The 21,406-nt window shown below is 42.4% G+C and overlaps 1 protein-coding gene across 9 annotated transcripts in view; it reads left to right on the top strand.

Moving 5' to 3' along the window:
- The window catches only part of FRMD4A (FERM domain containing 4A), a 688,283-nt gene that overhangs the window by 260,579 nt on the left and 406,298 nt on the right, over positions 1 to 21,406 (top strand). The window lies entirely within an intron of this gene.

Here is a 21,406-nt window from a genome sequence, read left to right as displayed (position 1 = left end):
CTTTTGTTAAAGAAACAAACTTTATATCTGGGAAGTGCAGGTCTGGGGACTGGAAAGAAAGCTATTTTCCGGAAGCACGTTTTATTGCTTTTATGACTTAAATATCTCCATCTCACCTCATTTTCCTTTAAAGCTAAATATGTAGCAAATGGAGATGTACTGATATGGAATCTCAGTGGGAAATTATTGCAGACAAAAAGCTTATTAGCGTGGTTTCCTCTCTTCTAAAAAAACCCTCCCCTTTCCCAAAATAACTGGTAAATGGTCCTTTGTGGAGATGGTTGTGATGCAGCTTCAACTGTTATGAAAACCCTGCTTTACATCTTGCTGGAAATGAGAGCATGCATCACAGTTCTGGATGGCAAATTTGGTGGCTTGCTTCTTGTGGTAACTTAACTGAGGCTCAGAAAGCGTTAGGCTTTAGAAGACAAGTTGACTCCAACTCACAGAATTTTAATCTTATAATATTTTCGACTTTTAATTTTCCAAATAATGTTTATAAAGTAGAAGGACGGAGGATATGTGAATCCAACTCTGTTCCCAAAATGGTATAGCCACAGTTGTTATTTTTGGCTTTTTCTTCTTAATATCTTCACTTGGCTTTTTGAGGATATTATCTAGAGAAGTAAGAACTTCTGACTTCTCAAGGCCCCATTTGTGCCTGAACTCAGCCGAGCATCTCCGTGACCCTAAATTGCCTTGTGTCTTCATATCCATTTAGCCATAAAACTCTCGTTGTTCAGCTGATCTCAACTAGATATCCAGAAGAAAGCAGTCTTATTAAACATTCATCATAAAGAATGAATGGTCAATTGACTTGGACCTTCCCAAGAGAATTTTTACTTTAAGAAGGAAGTTGTTAACATAAATCAGTGTCTAATAGGTGGAATTTTAGGTATCAATATCAACATTTATTGATGGCTTATTAAATGTTGGTCACAGTCCTATGTGCTTTGTAGTAAAGTCACAGAATTAAGAGAAGCAGCCTTGCAATACGGGGAAGGAAACCCTTCCTACCACCTCCTTCTTTCACCCTTTCAGCCGCAGGCTCCTACTTCATCCAAGGATCCACCTAAGAGTCCACCCTCACCCATTGTTCTCATCAAGTCTAATTCTTCTACATTCAACACTTACTTGGAGAAGATCCCACTAAGTGCGTATCTTTCTGCATACGTACCTGGTCCTCTCTGCCCCATCAGCACCCATATCCTAAGCCACCAAGAACACCCAAGCCCAGTCCACTTACCTCCTAAAAACTGAGTTTAAAGACAGTAACGATTTTTATGTTAACTTCTTTTTCCATCCCATCTCCACCTCTTTATCTCCTAATTTAAAAATATTTTCTAATCTAAAGTATGTCTTTTTTTCTTCCTAAATTGTTTCTTTATATAAAATGTTTTCGGATGATGGAAAATTACTGGGTCATTTACAAAGATCTTTCCATTTCAATTTTTAAATGTAATTCATCCTAAACCAATGTTTTCTCATGCATCTCTATAACATGGGCATACGGTTTATCTTTCAGCTAAAAAAGCAGGATGTACACAGTGGTCGCTGTTAATATGAACTCTGTTTAGAGGTCAATTGCATTAAACAGACTTCCTCCCCAGCAGATCCAAGATGCCAGCCTGATTTAATCTTGGTCTCTTAGAGAATTAATGTCGTTTCTGAATGTGGCAAGTAGTTTCAGAGGGGACTTAGTTAGCCTTGGAATCTTATTTACTCTTTACTGGCTTCTGAGAAACAGATCTAAAAGTCTTCATGCATGGAACAGCCACATAGGCATCAGAAAGGCAAATCAAGAAAGTAAGAAGGACTCGTGTCCAGGGATCCGGGTTCTTTCCCTGGTAAGGGGCGTTTGCCTTGGTACATCAGCGATCTCTGTCTAAGCCTTTTTCCAGAGAATACTTACTGAAGATTCACTGGCATGAATTTTGTCTTGCAATCCATCTGTTCCCTTTGATAGGATGCATCAATTGTGTCCTGAAATCTTTGAATCTTCTTTTAACAGGCTATGGAAACTTCCTTTAGCATTGAATCTGTCAAAAACAAGTCAGGGATCTTTAAATATACCTTTCTCCCCAGTCCTGATGATTCAGGGTCAGTATGAACAGTGTTTGCAGTGACATGTCTGCATTTTTTCACTGTCATAATCCCAGTGCCTAGCATGATGTCTAGCACACAACCAGCACTTAATAGAAAGATGTTAGATAAACATCTATTGTGGTTATAACAAAGAATATAATATAACAAATAATAGTACTACAACATAGATAACAGACCAAAGAAGCTTCAGAGCCCTAAGGTGAATGAGGGTTCCAGTGTCTCTGAAACCCAAAGCAGAAGGTGCTCATTCCATCATCATGTCCCTTCTTCTGCCAGCTCTTCTAATACCCCATCTCTTCAATGCTTACCTTCCTTGGTCATTTTACCTCCATTCAATTATTTTCCAATGGGCTGAGTTTCTAAACTGATAATAAAATATTGATAGCCAAAAGATATTGGGGAGGGGAGGGAGACAAATGAAGATGAAGGATGCGGATTGTAGTTGAGGTTGTCATTTTGGAGTGTCACTTATCTGAGCTGTAAATTACATTACAATTTGTGAGAGTTTATCTCCCAAAATTCTAGGAAGACTGCTGAGAGCAGTAAGTGTGGATAAAGGAGGTGCTGGATTACACCTCACAGGGGTCCCTGCAGAGTGGAGAGTCCCAAATGAGGAGGCTTCCAAGGGATGGTCATGTCATAGCACTCAGAGAGAGGTGGAGAATGCAGGGGCAATATGACAGTGTGGGGACAGAGAGACAGACACTGAGCAGCTCTGGTAAATGTGTGATTTGAGGGAAGAGAAAGTCTACATGCAGCAATGTGCTGTATAAGCTGTCCCACCAAGAACATCCTGGTGAAGATCTACTTGTTCTTTAAGGCATATGGCAATTGATTTGTGTTGAACAGATTGGCCCCAGAGGCAGCTCAATAATACTTCGTTAATATTATTCTTGAAATAGCCAAAGACAGACAGCAAAAGTTAGAAAGGCAAATAAAGGGCCAGGAGAATTCTCTATAAAAGCTGTAATTCCCAAATATTTAGTTCCATGGGCCGTGCAAATATTAAAAAGCTTTTTGAAACTAACTTTTAGATTTTGCTAAGGGAAGCCACTGGGGCAGGGGCAGGGAGAACTAACCTACATTAACCGTATCATATAATAGTAAATTATATAATAGTAAATCATATTATTAAGTAAATAGTAAATCATGTAATAGTAGATTAACCAGCAGAAGAATCAGAAAATATATATTTTAAATAAAGTGTAGTTTTTAAAGCTTACTAAATTTAGCTTTGTGGAAATCCCCTCAAATTGTTCTTACAGTATTTTCTGCATGCTGTCATAGATCAGTGAAAAATTCTTCATGGCTCCCCAGAGCAGTGTTTGGGAACAGCTATTTTTGAGGCCCCAAGGCACACAGGTCACAGTGAACTCTTATCAAACTTATGAACCCTCTCCCTGACCCCCAAATATGCATATGTACACAAGCTTCCATGAAGAAATCCAAGGAGTCCATCTCTAAGGCAAGCACCTATGCTGCGTAGGACCCATTGTGTTGGCAGAGATGGTCATTTGATTGAAACGTGCCATGGCTACTGTCATTTTTTATAGCTGTGTATATTGAGGTATGGCAGTTCAATAACATAGTCTATCACCATATGAATTAGTGGCAGACCAAGAAATAAAATTCACATGACCCAAGTCACAAGTCCAACACTGACTTAGCCAAACTACTTAACATCCTGAGAATATAACACAGAAGGCCAATGATATTTCCCTAAAAAGTGAATCACCAAATCTACCCTCTTCCTACCCTGGGGGCAGAAGCTGGTATTGGGGGTGGGGATGGAGGTGTTGGAAACAAGAGAGCCACTGAGGAGAGAAAACAAAAATGATGCATTGAACATGAGTGAAGAATATACCCACAAATCATTCGAGACGTATTTAAGAGAGAGAAAGAGAGGGAGAGGGAGGGAGGGAGAGAGAAAGAGAGGGAGAGGGAGGGAGGGAGGGAGAAAGAGAGAGAGAGAATGAACTCACTAAATAAGACAGCTTTCTTCCTTCATCTCACTTAGCCTAAGTGGAAAAAAAACAAACAAACAGGAAACTACTCCAATTAAACCTAATATAGTAAGTGTCTTAATATGTGAATATCTTGAGTTTGGCTCCTACACAGCACTCTATCATGACATATGTGTGGGAACTTTGAACTCACACATGTGTAAGTGATGTCAAATGTAAAGTTTGTTTCTGTAGAATTTAATTAATTTCACTGAGGAAAGGAGAAGTTTCCTCTGAATCCCCATAACCTTTTTCAGATACCAAGGCTAAGAACTCCAAGTACAACTACTTAATACAGTCCAAAGTTAGGTTTAAATTCAAACATAATGAACAAAATACAGCAGTATAAATATTTACTAGCTTAAAAGTAATCAAAGCTTTATTGAACTAGAATCTTTCTACTTCACACTTAGATTATAAAATATGCAATTCACAGGAAAGCAAATATATATTGGGGATCTGATATGTATTAGCAGTTCTTAGGCATAACCATTTCACTCTCCTAAACACTCTGTTCAGATATGTGATACAATCACAACCCAGAGAAGCTGTCAGAGAGATGGTGCCTCTTCCTACCTACTGATACCAGCTGAGCCTCTGCCCCCAACCCCCGCGCCCCCAGCCTGGCTCTGAGCCTGGAAAAGATTGACTTCATAGCATAATCCATAATTCCTGCTAAGATGTTAGTGTTTGAAGATGTTACTGCTCTCAGGCATATTTATACTTTGAAAGACGATCCCAGAAAGCACATTGATTAATTTAATAAAATACACTTCTACTGGTGGAATTTCAGATAGAATGGCATTTTGATGGAGAAGCTATTTGGAGTGGAGGAAGACTTATCCAGTGCTAGTTGTCTTACTATGCTAGTTATTTTTGATTCCTAGAAATAGCCCTGGTACTTCTACTGCTACTAATGCTACTGAAATGACTCTGTTTGTGTATATACATTTGGATGTGTGTTCATGACAGTGTTTTTGGTTTTTTGTTTGTTTTTTGTTTTGTTTTGAGACGGAGTCTCGCTCTGTTACCCAGGCTGGAGTGCAGTTGCACAATCTCTGCTCACTGCAACCTCCACCTCCCAGGTTCAAGGAATTCTTCTGCCTCAGCCTCCCGAGTAGCTGGGACTACGGGCATGCACCACCACGCCCAGCTAAGTTTTGTATTTTTAGTAGACATGGAGTTTCACCATATTGGCCAGGCTGGTCTTGAACTCCTGACCTCGTGATCCGCCCGCCTCGGCCTCCCAAAGTGCTGGGATTACAAGCGTGAGCCACTGCGCCCGGCCTCATGACAGTGTTATTAATAAGGCAGTGGGCAAGGGACCTGATATATTGATGCTATTTCCTAGTTCTGCTGTCATAAATAAAGCTGACCGATTGTTCTATGTTTAGCTTTCTTTTCCTTTAGGTGTTGTTATAATAAATCTTTCCTGTTCCCCTCTATACTGGTTGTTATTGTCTAAATACTTGTTATTAATATCAATGAGACATACTAATTTTTTTTTGAGAGGGAGTCTCTCTCTCTGTCGCCCAGGCTGGAGTGCAATGGCATGGTCTCGGCTCACTGCAGCCCCTACCTCCTGGGTTCAAGCGATTCTCCTGCCTCAGCCTCCCGAGTAGCTTGGATTACAGGCACCCGCCACCACGCCCAGCTAATTTTTGTATTTTTATTAGAGACTGGGTTTCACCATGTTGGCCAGGCTGGTCTCGAATTCCTGACCTCATGATCCACCCACCTCGGCCTCCCAAAGTGCTGGGATTACAGGCGTGAGCCACTGCACCTAGCCGAGACATATTAATATTTTCTATTTGACTTGTTCCATTGCAAGTTTGTGTATGAGCTCTCATGAAAGAGTTTGTTTCTTGAAGGATAGAAGGTTAAATGTGCGTCTACTGATAATACCTCATGATAGTTAACATTTTTCGACATTATTACTGGGTTTTGTCTATTCCATTAGTCGGAACGGAAAGAAGTCCATTTAAGTCTCTCATAACAATAACGATCATGTTCCCCTCAATTTCTCTTTCTCTTTTTTGATACGTTTTGCTTTGCAGATTTTTATGCTAGGTTATTTGCTACATAAAGCTTCATGACTTTTATTGCCATTGTCAATTCTGCATCTCTTTTCAATCTGCTTTGACCTTCTTAGTCCTTTGGGAGGCTTTTCGCCATGAATTCGGAGTGCGGCACACAGGCGTAGGCTCCAGGTCTGAATTCTTTGGATGCTGTGTGTTCCCTTTTCTTGTTCTTCTGTGTACACTTTACACAGTTCTCATCCCACTTCCAGCGCATGCACACATACACACACACACATACAACTTCACACTCTTTATCTTCCCGACTTATTCTCTCTATCCAGATTCAAAGCATTTGCTTGTTTCTTCAACAAATATTAAATGCCTACCTAAGCTACAATCAGCCAGGTTCCTGATCTTAAGGAACTGAACTGAGGAAAGAGATCCATACCCACCCCTTCCCTGTGTGGACAGACAGGGACCCCCCCCCAACCCCCATCCAAGAGGAAGTTGTCAGAGGAAGTACGTGATTTTGGTTTGGCAGCAGGTTACAGTAAATAGCTTCTGGCCAACTCCTGGTGCAGCTCTATCATACTAAGGTGGATCTCCTCCTCCTCAGGTGCCCAGCTTTCTGCAACTCTGAATCAATGGAGTGTTTCCGAATATTTGTTCCCTTCTATGTGCTGCTATTATATTTCATGTCCAAAGGATATACTGCAGGCACTGAGCTACCACCATTCTCCATCCTCATCCCACTCCCCCTACCGACACACACACACACACACACACACACACACACACAAATACATACCCCCACTTCATACTTCCTCATACGTTGTTTTCTGGAAGTTGTAGTTTGCTGATGGCAGTAGAATGATGTCAGCAAGGATAACAGGGGCCTAGGACCCCAGGTATCTCCAACCTGCTACATGCAGAGAAGAATGCTGTGACCCCCTTTCCTGCTTTATTCTTGGTTTATTCAGACCCTGAATCATTCAGCCAGGGACACAAAGGGGAGGAACAAAGTGTGTTCCTGTCTTCTTTCATGAGAGTGGGGCTTCTTTGTTTTATAAAATTAAGCATGATTGGGCCACGGTTTATTTAATTTTAGTTACATCAGCCCTTCTGATGGGGACATTTCTCTAAACTCTGTTTCTCGATATTTTAGTTTTGGGGGCTTGAGTGAAATTTTACTCAAGTTTTCAGGGCTTGAGTGAGTGATTTCTGGGTCTTAGATATTTCAGTGGGGAATTGGAGGAGGCTGCGCTGTGACCACCACCTGGATGCTACCTCAAAGGGGAACTAGAAAGACAAATTTCCACTGAATTAGGGCCGGGTATGGTGGCTCGCATCTGCAAGCCCAGCACTTTGGGAGGTCAAGGCAGATCACCTGAGTTCAGGAGTTTGAAACCAGCCTAGCGAACATGGTGAAACCCTGTCTCTACTAAAAATACAAAAAATTATCCAGGTATGGTGGTGAATGCCTGTAGTCCCAGCTACTTGGGAGGCTGAGGCATGAGAATTGCTTCAACCCAGGAGGCAGAGGTTGCAGTGAGCTGAGATCGTGCTACTGCACTCCAGCCTGGGTGACAGAGCGAGATCCTCCATCTCTCAAAAAAAAAGAAAAAAAAAAAGTCCCAATGAATGAATTAGGCGAGGCTATTCTCTATCTGTTTCCTCCTGTTGCTGATATAATGGTCGTCAATAGTGGGTGTGAAGAAGGACCCCATGAGCCCACAACATGGATTTAGCACTCCCTACCACTCAAATTCAGTAGTATACGTTGAAATGCTTAAAAACAGTATGGTAGTCAATAAATGTATGGTGGCAACACTCTAATATAGTATTACCACTGCAGTTTTGCATTCTAATATTGCCTCTGCTGCCATTTCAATGAATGATCCATTGCTTCGCTGTTAAAAATAAGCAGAGAGAGCTGGGCGCGGTGGCTCACACCTTTACTCCCAGCACTTTGGGAGGTCAAAGCAGGTGGATCACCTGAGATCAAGAGATCAAGACCATCCTGGCCAACATGGTGAAACCCTGTCTCTACTAAAAATACAAACAACAGCTGAGTGTGATGGTGAGCACCTGTAGTCCCAGGTACTCAGGAGGCTGAGGCAGGAGAATCACCTGAACCCAGGAGGCGGAGGTTGCAGTGAGCCAAGATCGCGCCACTGTACTCCAGCCTGGACGACGGAGCAAGACTCTGCCTCAAAATAAATAAATAAATAAATAAATAAGCAGAATACACTGATTGCTGAAGTTCACCAGGAGGACCACAGTAATGAGAATCAGCATAGAGCCTGGAAAAGTTCACGCAGAAGAAATCAGAATTTCCCAAGAATAAGCATTTGTTCTTTCCCAAGGCCTTCCCCTCAGGTGGCCACGGCAATGTGCAGTGGAAGAATTTGATGGTAGTTTTCACAGGGCACTGTTTTACAAGGAGAAATATTTCTGAGACTACTGGAAGTGGCCTTAACGACATGTAAGTTAAAAGCACTACAGAAGGAAAAGTGGAACTGGGAACACATGCATTCTTTCAGCAAGGCTGTAGTTACGGAAAACATCAATATAAAAATAGCCTATTTTCAGGACCTCAGTATCTCAGCTCTTTGAATGCTTCTGAGTCACATTTTGCAAGGGCAACACACTTGGCCACTGTTGGGCTGTAGCTCCCACCCAGCTGGGGAGGAATTAAGTGGAATTCCGTTGGTGAGCACTTCCCAGCAAAATTGCTAGTGAGCTTCTGATTGCAAAATCTTTACCCTTGGTATTGACTTAAGGAGCGGGAAGAACATGACTTGATTTTTCAAATCCCTGGTTGACATAATGCTGCTCTTAAGCTTTTGAACCATTCAGTGGGGCTCAGAAGTCTCAGGGAAGCTGTAAAATTTCTATTTTCAGATTCTTAATTTTTAGTGAGCTGAAAACTCCTGGGGCGGTTTTTTAGTGACACATATATAACAAGTAGAGTTAATTCGCATGTTTTGACTGTGGTATCTTTCTTACTGAGGCAGATAGAAATCCTAAGGAGTTTAGAATGCATACCAGATGGGAGTTAGCTAAATCCACGTACAAGATTGTGTGGTTTAAAACGGTGATCCCCTGTCTATCCTTCCTTGATTGGATAATAGCCAGATAGTTATTAAGAGATAACTGTGTGCCCGACATCCAGTTGAACCCTAGTGGGTTTCAACAGAATTACAAGGAGTATGTCTAAGGTTGTACAATTCAAGTATATGACTTTTTTTTTTTTTTTTAATGAGAAAAGGTAAAATAATGGTAAGAACTCAGGTTTTCATCACACTTTCCAGCTCTTTAATTTGGGCTATGTTCCTTGAACTCTCTGAACCTCAATTTTCTATAAAATATTCAGAGATAATAAAATTCATCTTAGTGTTGCCAAGAGAACAATAACATAATAAATGTAAATGGCACAGCAAATGTCTGGCTCATTTCGATGAGCCAAATCAGGGCTGAAGCTAGAGGAAGAATCTGAATCTTGCCTCTTTTGAAGAGTCGGAGACTGACTCTCATCAACATCTGGGAGTCATTCAAGCTGGAACCGAGCACACACTAAACATAACTTCTGGGAGTCTGAGCTGGGCACCAACATACTGTTAATCTTAAAAAGAAAAAAAAAAGCAGATTTATTCCTTACAATGGAAATAGTCATGTCTGCAAAATACATTCTCTGCTTCTTAAGTGTAAAGTTCTTAAAATCATGTCTGGCCCATATTAAGTGTTTTGTAAGTCATAACTAAGTTGTGTAATTGGAGTTATCATGAGAAGCACTGTCAATGAACAGGAAACATTCAACGTCTATAGGATCAGCACATTTTGTCTCTATAGGCAAAACCACTAGGATTTAAAACATGAGAGCCGGAGGAATAAAATGACAACTGGTGTGGATTAATGGACACTGTAGGTTGCCCACCCACCATCCATGTATCTTCCCCTTTCACTGGAGTGCAATGGCACGATCTCACTGCAACCTCCCAAAGTGCTGGAATTACACGCGTGAGCCAGTGTGTCTGGCCAGGACTGGGTCTTTGATGAATCAGTGGCACTTGAATCAATCACACCTGAAGTCCACTCTGACTCAGGACTTCAGTTATGTGAGATAATTCCCTCACAGTTGAAAGTTGGGAATTCTGTAACTTGCAGCTGAAGGCATCCAAACGAAAACAAATGACACCAACTTAGAGGGATGCACTGTCTCACAAGAGATGGTCTTGCCAATGAGACCAGAAATACTTGAAGCTCGTTGGTTACAATGCCTTATTTTTATTGCCTTCTTAGAGTCAGTTTCACCATTAGTATAAAAATGCTTGAAGTTCAATGGTTAAGACTTTCTTTCCCTTCAGCATTGGCCACAAAGGCCCCGACTATGTTTATCTCTGGGAGTTTCCTTTCTACACGTCCATGGCTGATCAATCCCACCCCACTCCCAACTTGGAGAATAGCCTTCCATGCAGCTCTGTAATCAGATACACATAATTTTACATAAATGTAATCCTACCTGTATGTGCCCTTTTGTAATCTTCTTTTTCCCCCTAAACGATAGACCTCAAATAAACATTTCTGTCTGTAAATGTTAATCCATATCACATCTTATTGGCTCTGTAAAAGTGAAGTACTTAACCACGTATTTAACCAACTTCTTTTTGAAGGGCATTTACATGGCTTCCTAGTTTTTCAGTACTATAAATAGCATGTTATATATACCTCTGTTTACTTGTCTGAATATTTCCTTGAGTCAGAGCTCTAGAAATTACATTTTGTGTTCAAAGGGTATGCACATTTTGAGTTTTGATTTATTTTGTCAGAATTCCTTTAGCTGCAAGGAACAAGAGATCCAATTAAAGAAATTTTGTAAGTAAGGAATTGACTGTCACATAACAAGATTTTGGAAGTTGGGGCATTGTAGTCCTAAGTCAGCAACTCAGTAATGTCACCAAACATAAAGTCTTTTCTCCTGTGGCTCATGTGGTATCTTCAATGTATTGGCTTGGGCTTCATGGTCACTAAGTGGTGTCGTAGTTCCAGGTACCACGTGACAATGCCCATGGGAAGAAAAGGAGTATTTCCTCCTATGCATCTCTTTTTATCATAAGGACAACGTTTCCCATAAGCTCCCTGCCAATCCCCCTTGTTTCATTTAGCCTGAATGGGCTAGACACTGAACAGAAATCAGAAATCAGTGATCTATTAGATAGAAAAGTCTCAAGATAGGGAGGAAATTGACAAACTAGTCTCTGGAAAGATTGTACCCACTTATGTTTACGTCATGAGCGCCTGGTTTTCTACCCTTTGTTAATCAATAATATATTTAAAATGACAGCTTATTTTTATATTTTCCATTCGTTAAATGTGCCTTTTTTGAGATGGAGTCTCACTCTGTCACTCAGACTGGAGTGCGGTGGCATAATCTTGGCTCACTGCAACCTCCGCCTCCGGGTTCAAGTGATTCTCCTGCCTCTGCCTCCCAAGTAGCTGGGATTGCAGGTGCACATCACCACACCTGGATAATTTTTGTATTTTTAGTAGAGATGGGGTTTTGCCATGTTGGTCAAGCTGGTCTTGAACTCCTGACCTCAGGTAGTCCACTCGCTTCGGCCTCCCAAATTGTGGAATTAAAGCCATAAGCCACTACGCCCGGCCTAAATGTGCTTTTAAATATTGCATATTTATAGCCAGAATGTGCTTTTAGATATTGCACATTTATAGCCAAAATGTTGGCTATTTTGGCTCTTGTTTTGTAAAACTACTTGATTATATCCTCTGCCCTTTGCTCATTTTTTTCCTTATTGGTTTGTAAGTGCTCTGAGTATATTAGGAAAAGGAAATCTTATACATAAAAATCAAAGCTGTTGCTAATTTTTCCACTAGTGAGTCAGTCTATTAACATTACTCATGGTAGGTTTTGCCATACAGAATTTTAATTTTTTTATATTATTTTTGGCTTTGTTATTATGCTTAGAAGTCCATGGGGACCCAAAGATCAAAAAAGATTCATCTGTATTTCCTCTCTATATAAGTGGCCAGCCATTTGTCCCAGAAAACATGAATCAAATAATCCAACTTCTTCCCATTAATTGGAGAATGTTGCCTGATCACCCACCAAATTCCCATATATGGAAATGATTTGTGTACCTTATCTTTTGAAAATGAGGCATTTGACACATATTATTGATTTTTCCAATGTTGAAAGCACTTTGCTTGAGGTTCAAAGTAGAAGCAGAAATAAAATAGGCCCAGTGCTTGTCTTTGAACATGAAAATGCCTTCTACTGAAGAGGGCAGGCTTCGAAGCAAGAGTGCCTGGCTGGCTTCCCAAGTAGTCCACTTGTAAAAGTGGTCACCTTAGATGCCCTTAAGCACATTACTCACCTCTCTGTGCTTCCATTTTTCTCTTATGCAAAACAGGATTGTAATAATAGTACCTATTTCATAGAGTTGATATCCCCTACAAGGATGTGTTCAGTGTTCCCACCAGCCAACCTCCCGCTGGTTGTGTAAGAAGCAAAGAATGGACCATGAGAATCCAATCTGTGCCTCCCTAGACTAGGTTCCCAGTCAACAGTGAATTTCTATCTTTATCCTTCTTATGAAATGTAGTCATTTTTTTCTAGTTTTTTGCCACACTATAGAAAATGGAAAGTATTGTATGTGATAATTAAATAAGTGAATTGACATATAATATTTAGCGTTGGGCTCAAAAGGAGGATGCAATAAACGCCAGCTACTGCTTAAACTTAGAGATAGAGTAGTTAAAGGTATAGACTGTGGAACTAGACTGCATGAGTTAGAATCCTTCTCCCCACACTTACTAGCTGAGTTAGCGAGTTAGCACCACTATGCCTCAGTTTCCTTTTCTATAAAATGGTGTAATAATAGCATCTAGTTCATAGCATTGTTGTAATTATTAAATACATTCATACCTGGAAGGGTGCCTGGCACATAGAAAATACAAAATATGTGATAGCTATTTTGACTACTCAAAGGATATCATTGCTTGATTTCAAACAATTGTCAGATCCTGCTTATTGATTAGAGGAGGATGGAGAACAATTTTGAGATGCTCGTGAGAAGCTTCTGTTATTGAGTCAAACAACTGAACAGGCAGAGGAATGGTGTGTTAGTCTGCTGAGGCTGCTATAACAAAATAAAGCAGACTGGGTGGCCTAAACAGTAGAAATGTATTTCTCACAGTTCTGGATGCTGGGGAGTTCAAGGTCAATGTTCCCACTTACCCACTTCCCAGTGAGAGCTCTCTTCTTTGCTTAAGGTGGCCACCTTCTCGCTGTCTGCTCACATAGCCTTTCCTCAGTTCACACATGGAGAGAAAGAGAGAGAGAGAGAGAGAGGGCTCTCTGACATCTCTTCTTGTAAGCACACTAATCCTGTCCAATCAGGGCCTCACCCATATGATATTATTTATTTTTAATTACATCCTTAGAGGCACCCTCTCCAGATATTGCCATGCTGGTGGTTGGGGATTCAATACAGGAATTGCATTGAAGGAGCAGATAGTCTCTAAGACATCCTACCTCTAGCCTGTACGTTATTCTTCATTTAGGAGGTAACAGCACTGGAATTCCAGAGGAGGGAGGAGTAACAGTAACCACGTGATTTTATTTACATACAAATATTAGACTTCACAATGACATTCACAGAGCTGAATTCAGTTTGGACCAGGTTGGCACTCCCTTTCAATTCTCATATGATTTGGAGTAAGCTCTTTGTCTTTTCACTGTTTTTTAATCAAAATGGCTGGATAAAGAAGGTATGCTTTGCATTTTTTTTGTTTTCTCCTCAGTTATATGCAAATGCATTGTCATTTTCTTGACAATGAAAATCATTTTTAGTTTGACCAGGGCATTTTTTCCCTTGATCATCCCACCACCTTCTAAACCAAGGGTAGATACTATGCGTGATCAAGGTGACCTAGAAGTCCACATGTGGCCTCTGAGTGCTGGATGTTGCATTTGGAGCTATGATTTAGCGGGTGGATATGTGTAATCATGCCCAGCCAATCAGCTCTTTGGAGACCCTGTAGTCAGTCACCAGGACCCTGTGGCATATGGTCTTCCACCAAAGGGCCTCATGTAACCTCAAGGACCACCCTACAGGGATGTGTTCAGTGTTTCCACCAGCCAACCTCCCTCTGGTCATGTAAGAAGCAGAGAAAGGACCTTGAGAATCCAATCTGTGCCTCCCTAGATTAGGTTCCCAGTCAACAGTGAATTTCTATCTTTATCCTTCTTACGAAATGTGGTCATTTTTTTCTAGTTTTTACCACACTATGGAAAATGGAGTCTTGCGTATGAATGGTAACATGGATGTTATTAGAAAAACATCATTTACGTTTCTTCTCTCCCAGACTCTCCCATTGCCTGCCAGTGGTTTGTTGATCTAGACTAGACAACGTACCTAAAAGGTAATTGGAAAAAAAATTCTAGGATGAGAAATGAATATTTTGAAAGTAAAATATGCATCTCAAACATGTAGCAAATGATAATTTATCTTTGAAACAAAGCAATAGGTGTGTAACTCAAACTTCAGATTGACCCTAAATGAATTTTATGGGAGGATGAATTCAGTATAAAGATAGCCCAAATCCCCTCGGCTTTCTTGTCCCTATGGGTTTGGGAAACTAGCATTTGGGGACTATCACCTCCTTCAACCAAGCCTGGACTTTCCTAATCATTTCTCTCCAGTTCTACCCATTGGAGGAACCAAAAAACACACACATCTATGCCAGTGACACTGGAAGGCCTGGGTGGGAATTAATGAATGGTTTTACTTGCATGTAACTATATATTACTTCCTGACCAGAGCTTTCTTTTTATTTCGGAGTGAGTTTTGTTACTTCAAACAAAATCTTGTCCACTGACGCAGACACGCAAACTGAATTTGGCTCCAGGAGAAACCGACACATCCAGTGAGCGTTAAGATTGTAGGCCAGGTGTTGTGGCTCACGCTTGTAGTCCCAGCACTTTGTGAGGCCAAGATGGGTGGATCACCTGAGGTCAGGAGTTTGAGACCAGCCTGACCAACATGGTGAAACCCCATCTCTACTAAAAATACAAAATTAGCTGGGCAAGGTGGCCCCTCCCTGTAGTCCCAGCTACTTGGGAGGCTGAGGCTGGAGAATCTCTTGAACCCAGGAGGCGGAGGTTGTGGTGAGCAGAGATCGCGCCATTGCATTCCAGCCTGGGCAACAAGTGTGAATCTCCATCTCGAAAAAAAAAAAAAAAAAGATTATAAATTCACACAGTAGATAGGAAGGGAGGCCTTTGGTTTCAAAACTGGCTGCAGCGTGCGTTGACTTTTGTCTTGCTTGATTCATGTTGCCTTTCCATTGAAATTTCTTGAATTGAAGCAGTAACACAAAATAGCCATGGAGCCTGGTATTATTTTGTTGTGTTTGTCAACATGACCTAATCCTATAACCCCAGCTCTAGGGTAAAGACGATGTGTGAAGATACTATATTCAGCTTATGCTGAATAGGGGGGAAATCTCTCTTTTATTGCTTTTCTTGAGTGAATCATGTTCCTGTATTTATTGGAATTTGAGTAGTCAGGTGACTATGTGTTCTCTGTTTGTGTTGCCACAACCAAGAGGCAAATAATTAAGAGCCTAGGAACTATATTGACAATATTATATTACATAACATCCGCTGACCCATAAGCAAAATGCCTTCAATTGCAAAACCCTTTGAGACCTCATTCCTAAGCCTGAGTGAAGAAGACAAGCATTTTTCTCATGTGTTGCTCAGCTGTGACAAGCCAGAAGAGATACAGAACATTGCCACTGACTCAGGCTTCAAGGTTTTGTGAGAAAAACATAGCCTGCCAGACCTCGCAAGGCTAAAGAGAGCCACAAAAGACTCACTTGTTAATTGGGGAGATGCCAGGAACAAGAATTTTTCCAAATATCTCACCAGCAATACCTTTTATTTATTTATTTTTCAAATTTATGAAGGACAGAGAACAAGAACTATAACACAAGCTCGTTTCTCTCCCTAGAAGAAACAAAGAAGCAGCAAAGAGCTTGGATGTGAAATGCCTGACTATTTGCACATGAAAGAGCCGCGGCAGATGGTGAGAGGTCTCCATAGGGTGAAAGATGAGTGTGCAGCAGTTTAGAAACCCAGTAGCAAACAAGCAACACCATGCACACCACAGAGGCCCAAAGAAGCAGTTAGCTGGGACAGAGGATGCGACTGGAGAAATACTGGGGCCAAAACTTAAAGTATCTTTTCAGTTACAGAGGGTTGAGGGGGGAAGTGAGGATGTTTAATAGGTACAAAAAATACAGTTAGAAAGAATGAATTAGACCTACTTATTCAGAGGTCCAAGGAAGTCATTCGCTGGGACAGAGGGTGCAACTAAAGAAATACTGGGGGAAAAAACTTTAAATTTTTTTTTCAATCACAGTGGGGCTTGGGGAGAGGTGGGGATGTTTAATCAACACAAAAACATAGTTATAAAGAATGAATAAGATCAGGTCCGGTGGCTCACGCCTGTAATCCCAGCACTTTAGGAGGCTAAGGCGGGCATATCACTTGAGGTCAGGAGTTCAAGACCAGCCTGGCCAACATGGAGAAACCCTATCTCTGCTAAAAATACAAAAACCAGCCAGGTGTGGTGGCAGGTGCCTGTAATCCCAGCTACTCAGGAGGCTGAGGCAGAAGAATTGCTTGAACATGGGAGGTGGAGGTTGCAGTAAGTAAAGATTGTGTCATTGCACTCCAGCCTGGGGGACAGAGTGAGACTACATCTCTAAAAAAGAATGGCGTGAACCCAGGAGGCGGAGCTTGCAGTGAGCCGAGATCGCGCCACTGCACTCTGGCCTGGGCGAAAGAGCGAGACGCCGTCTCAAAAAAAAAAGAGAGAGAATTAATAAGACCCACTATTATTTGATAGCACAACGGGGTGACTATAATCAATGATAATTTCATTGTACATGTTAAAATAACGAAAAGACTATAATTGCCTTGTTTATAACACTAAAGATAAATGCTTGAGGGGGTGGGCACCCCATTCTCCATGATGTGATCATTACACATTGCATGCCTGTATCAAAACGTCTCATGTACCCCGTAAATATATACAACTACTATGGACCCACAAAAATAAAAAGTTGAAACAATTTTCAATTACATAAAAGAAATAAAGTTGGTGTTTTAAAACTGAAAAGAGCAAATATCTGTAACCTGAGGGCAGGCATAATGTACAGTTTTTAACCTTTCAGTTGTTCAGATTCCTTGTGAGAAAATAAATCTAGTGATCGTATAGTTTGTGCTATGTGCAATTCACTGTCTTAGGTCTTGAGTGTGTGTGTGTGTTTGTGTGTGTGTGTGTGTGTAGCTGGATCAGCATAGGGATAGACTGCAGGCAAGTCAGAAGAGAGGAAACACAAGCCTTACCTTCTATTATTGCACATCTTACTGCCTTGATGGGAAACATCATAAAGACGTGAGGATGAAGACTGTGTCTGGAAAGACCAGATCCACCAAAGCATATCCATACAGAGTAACCTGAAAACCTCGGTTCCTTGAATCTCCTTTGGAAGAAGATGAAACATTGATCTACTCATTAATTTTATTAACAAAGTGACTGTGGTTGAGTACTGGGGACAGAGGTCCAGAGAATATAGACCTGGAATCTTCTCTGAAGTACATCAGTGCTCTCACTGCCCATCTTTCTGGGGAAAGGCAAAAAGTGAAGATCCAACAAAGTGGCTTTGAGATACAGGTGGGGAGAAAACTCCTTCTCTTGGGTCCGTTCTCACACTGCTATAAGGACATACCTGAGACTGGGTAATTTATAAAAGAGGTTTAATGGACTCACAGTTCCATGTGGCTGGAAAGGCCTCACAATCATGGAGGAAGGCAAAGGAGGAGCAAAGTCACATCTTACATGGCGGCAGGCAAGAGCAAAGGAAACTGCCCTTTATAAAACCATCAGATCTCATGAGACTTACTATCACAAGAACAGCAGGGGAAAACCCTGCCCCCACGATTCAGTTACCTCCCACGAGATCCCTCCCACAACATGTGGGGATTATGGGAGCTACAATTCAAGATGAGATTTGGGTGGGGACACAGCCAAACCATATCACTTGGCATTGGAGGGGACAGTTTCTCCTGACAATGAGGCACAGGGAGCTCTGAGCCTCAAGAGTGCTGGGTGTGCGTGGACTGCCCCTGTTCACTGGACACTGCCCAGGTATCAAATAGGATGCTGGCTGTGTAGAAGACTCTAGCTTGGATCCACACTCGTAGAGAAATTTTGATTTTTCTTTGGAGTATTGTTGAACCTAAAGTTTAGCCATATGAAAAGTTTTCCACTGGCCTCAGCTGTGTTTTGGGAAATTAGGGCAAGGCTGTGGACTCTTAGGACAGAGTCATGCAGGGGAGAAAAAGCAGCATCCCTTTTCCTGAATCCACACTGGGAAAGTCACAGTGCTGGGGCAGGGGAGGTGACCTCTCCAGGGTCAGCAGCCACAGAAGAGGTGGCAAGGCCATAATAGTGAGATACAAAGGCCAGAGACAAAGAACCTGGGTGGTTTGTTTCAGAGCATGCTGAAGATAGGGCCTCCAGAAGTGCTGAGAAACCACAGGGGTCTTTTTTGTTAAGAGACAGAGTCTCACTCTGTCATGGAGGCTGGAGTGCAGTGGTGTGATCAGAGCTCACTGCAGCCTCGAATTCCTCAGCTCAAGAAATCATCCCACCTTAGCCTCCCAACTAGCTAAAACTGCGGGTACCTAGCTAATTTTTTTAAAAATTTTTTGTAGGGACAGGGTCTCACTCTATGGCCGAGGCTGGGGTGCAGTGGCATGCTCATAACTCACTGCAGCCTGGAGCTCCTGGGCTCAAGTGATCCTCCTGCGTAGCTGGGGCTCCTGTACCACCACACTCCACTAGTTTTTTCATTTTTTTGTAGAGACGGGATCTTGCTATGTTGCCCAGGCTGGTCTCAAGCTCCTTGCCTCAAGCAATCCTCTTACCTCACCTCGGCCTCCCAAAACACTTTCATTATAGGCATGAGCCACCATGCCCAGCCACAAGGGTCTTTTTGATGGAGGTGGATGGGGGCCATAACAATCAACAAAGCAAGTGTAACCTTCCTTCCAAGTCAAAGATGGGCAGCTACTAGGCAATAGGGGTGAAAAATTAATAACTAAAACCAAGTTCTCATGGAAAGTAAAGTGAGGCACTTACCAGAGTTGGCAGAGGATAGGTAGGCAAAGGAAAATGGGCAACATGTATTGGAAGCTGAGTTCTAGGGAGGTGAAGGGTATGGAAAATGAGAGCATTCCAGCTTCCACTGGGGGTAGATCAGCAGGGCTGGGCTGTGCTGATAGTAAAGCTATAAGATTAACATGGTTTTCAGGCTGCACAAGGTGCCCCCTGCACACCCTTGCCCCATAATCCTCATGTTGTGAGAGGTGTTTGTTTACAGGGAAGGAGAATTACTCACAGGGATCTCACCCTCCTTTGCACAGAACATCAGCCATGCTCCACCATCAGGGATCAGTGCCAAGGGTCTCTGCTAATACACCGTTCTGTAGAAACAACAGGTGTATGACCTCTTTTCCTCATAGTTATTAACCTGAGAGAGAAAACAAATAAATCACTGCACGGTGTTTTTGTGGTCCTGGCCCCACCATCTCCGTGGAAACCCTTCAAAACGTTTGCTCACGTAGTCTGGGAGCGCTTAGGAGGATGTCTAAGGTATGGATGTGGTTTGGATGTTTGTTCCCTTCAAATCTCTTATTGAAATATGATCCGCAGTGTTGGAGATGGGGACTGGTGAGAGATGTTCGGGTTGTGGGGATAAATCCCTCATGCATGGCTTGGCACCCTCCTTGCAGTAAAGAATGAGTTATCACTCTATGAGTTACGGCAAGATCTGAGTGTTAAAAAAGAGCCTGGTGGCTGAGCGCAGTGGCTCATACCTATAATCCCAGCACTTTGGGAAGCCGAGGTGGTTGGATCACTTGAGGTCAGGAGTTCAAGACCAGCCTGATCAACATGGTGAAACCTCATCTCTACTAAAAATACAAAAAAAAAAAAAAAATAGCCAGTTATGGTGGTGAGCACCTGAAATCCCAGCTACTCGGGAGGCTGAGGCCGGAGAATCACTTGAACCTGGGAGGCGGAGGTCGCAGTGAGCCAAGACTGTGCCATTGCGCTCCAGCCTGGGTGACCAGAGTGAGACCCTGTCTCAAAAAACAAAAAGAAAAGAGCCTGGCACCTCCTCCCCACTCTCTTGCTTCCTCTCTTGCCATGTCATGCTGGCTCCCCTTCTTTTCCGCCATGAGTAAAAGCTTCCTGAGGCCTCACTAGAAGCCAAGCAGATGCTGATGCCATGCTTGTACAGCCTGCAAAACTGTGAGCCAAATAAACCTCTTTTCTTTATAAATTACCCAGCTTCAGTTACTCCTTTATAGCAATGCAAAGCAGACAGATACAGCTGTGTGTATGAGCTTCTTGTGGCTGCCGTAACAAAACACTGCAAACCAGGTAGCTTAAGACAACAGAAATTTATTCTTTCACAGTTCTGGAGGCTGGAAGTCCAAAGTCAAGGTCTCCTCAGGGTTAGTTCCCTCTGGAGACCTCAAGGGAGAGTGTGTTCCAAGCCCCTCTCCTAGTTCTGGTGGTTGCCACGCATCCTTGGCATCCATTGGCTTGTAGACACTTCACTGCCATCCCTGCTTCCATTGGCCCATGGTGTTCTTCTCTCTGTGTCTGTCTCTGAGTCTCCTCTTACAAGAATACCAGCTATACTGCATTAAGGGCTTACCCTACTCCAGTGTGACCTCGTGTTACCTTAATTACATCTGCAACCACCCTATTCCCAAATAAGCTCACATTCTGAGATTCTGGGAAGGACATTAATTGAGGGTGAGACACTATTCAACTCAGGATGCCATGCAAATGCAATGCCGTGGATCTCTCAGCAGCTACCTGGCATCTGCGATCTCCTCCTGCCCTGCTCAGGGCCCTTTCCTGAAGAGACGCTTACTGCATAGGCTGCCAAGGTGCCATGAAAGCTGCTGGTGCTCTGTGCAAGCCTAGGCTGCCCACGGGACACTAGAACTGCAGCTTCACCTCTCTCTCCCAGGGCCAACCCTGCCATGAAAGAGCCTGTCACCTGTCACTGCTGCTCCCCAGGCTGCTGAATCTGCCAGTGTCAACCGTGGAGGTTTCAGGGAAGCAGCTCTTCTCTGTGTTCTGAGCATTTCATTTCCAGCTCCTC

Source organism: Pan paniscus, chromosome 8, assembly GCF_029289425.2.
Source record: "Pan paniscus chromosome 8, NHGRI_mPanPan1-v2.0_pri, whole genome shotgun sequence".
NCBI classification, from domain to species: Eukaryota; Metazoa; Chordata; class Mammalia; order Primates; family Hominidae; genus Pan; species Pan paniscus.
The sequence above is the reverse complement of the archived record's forward strand: the minus strand, read 5'-3'. Positions and strand labels throughout refer to the sequence as shown.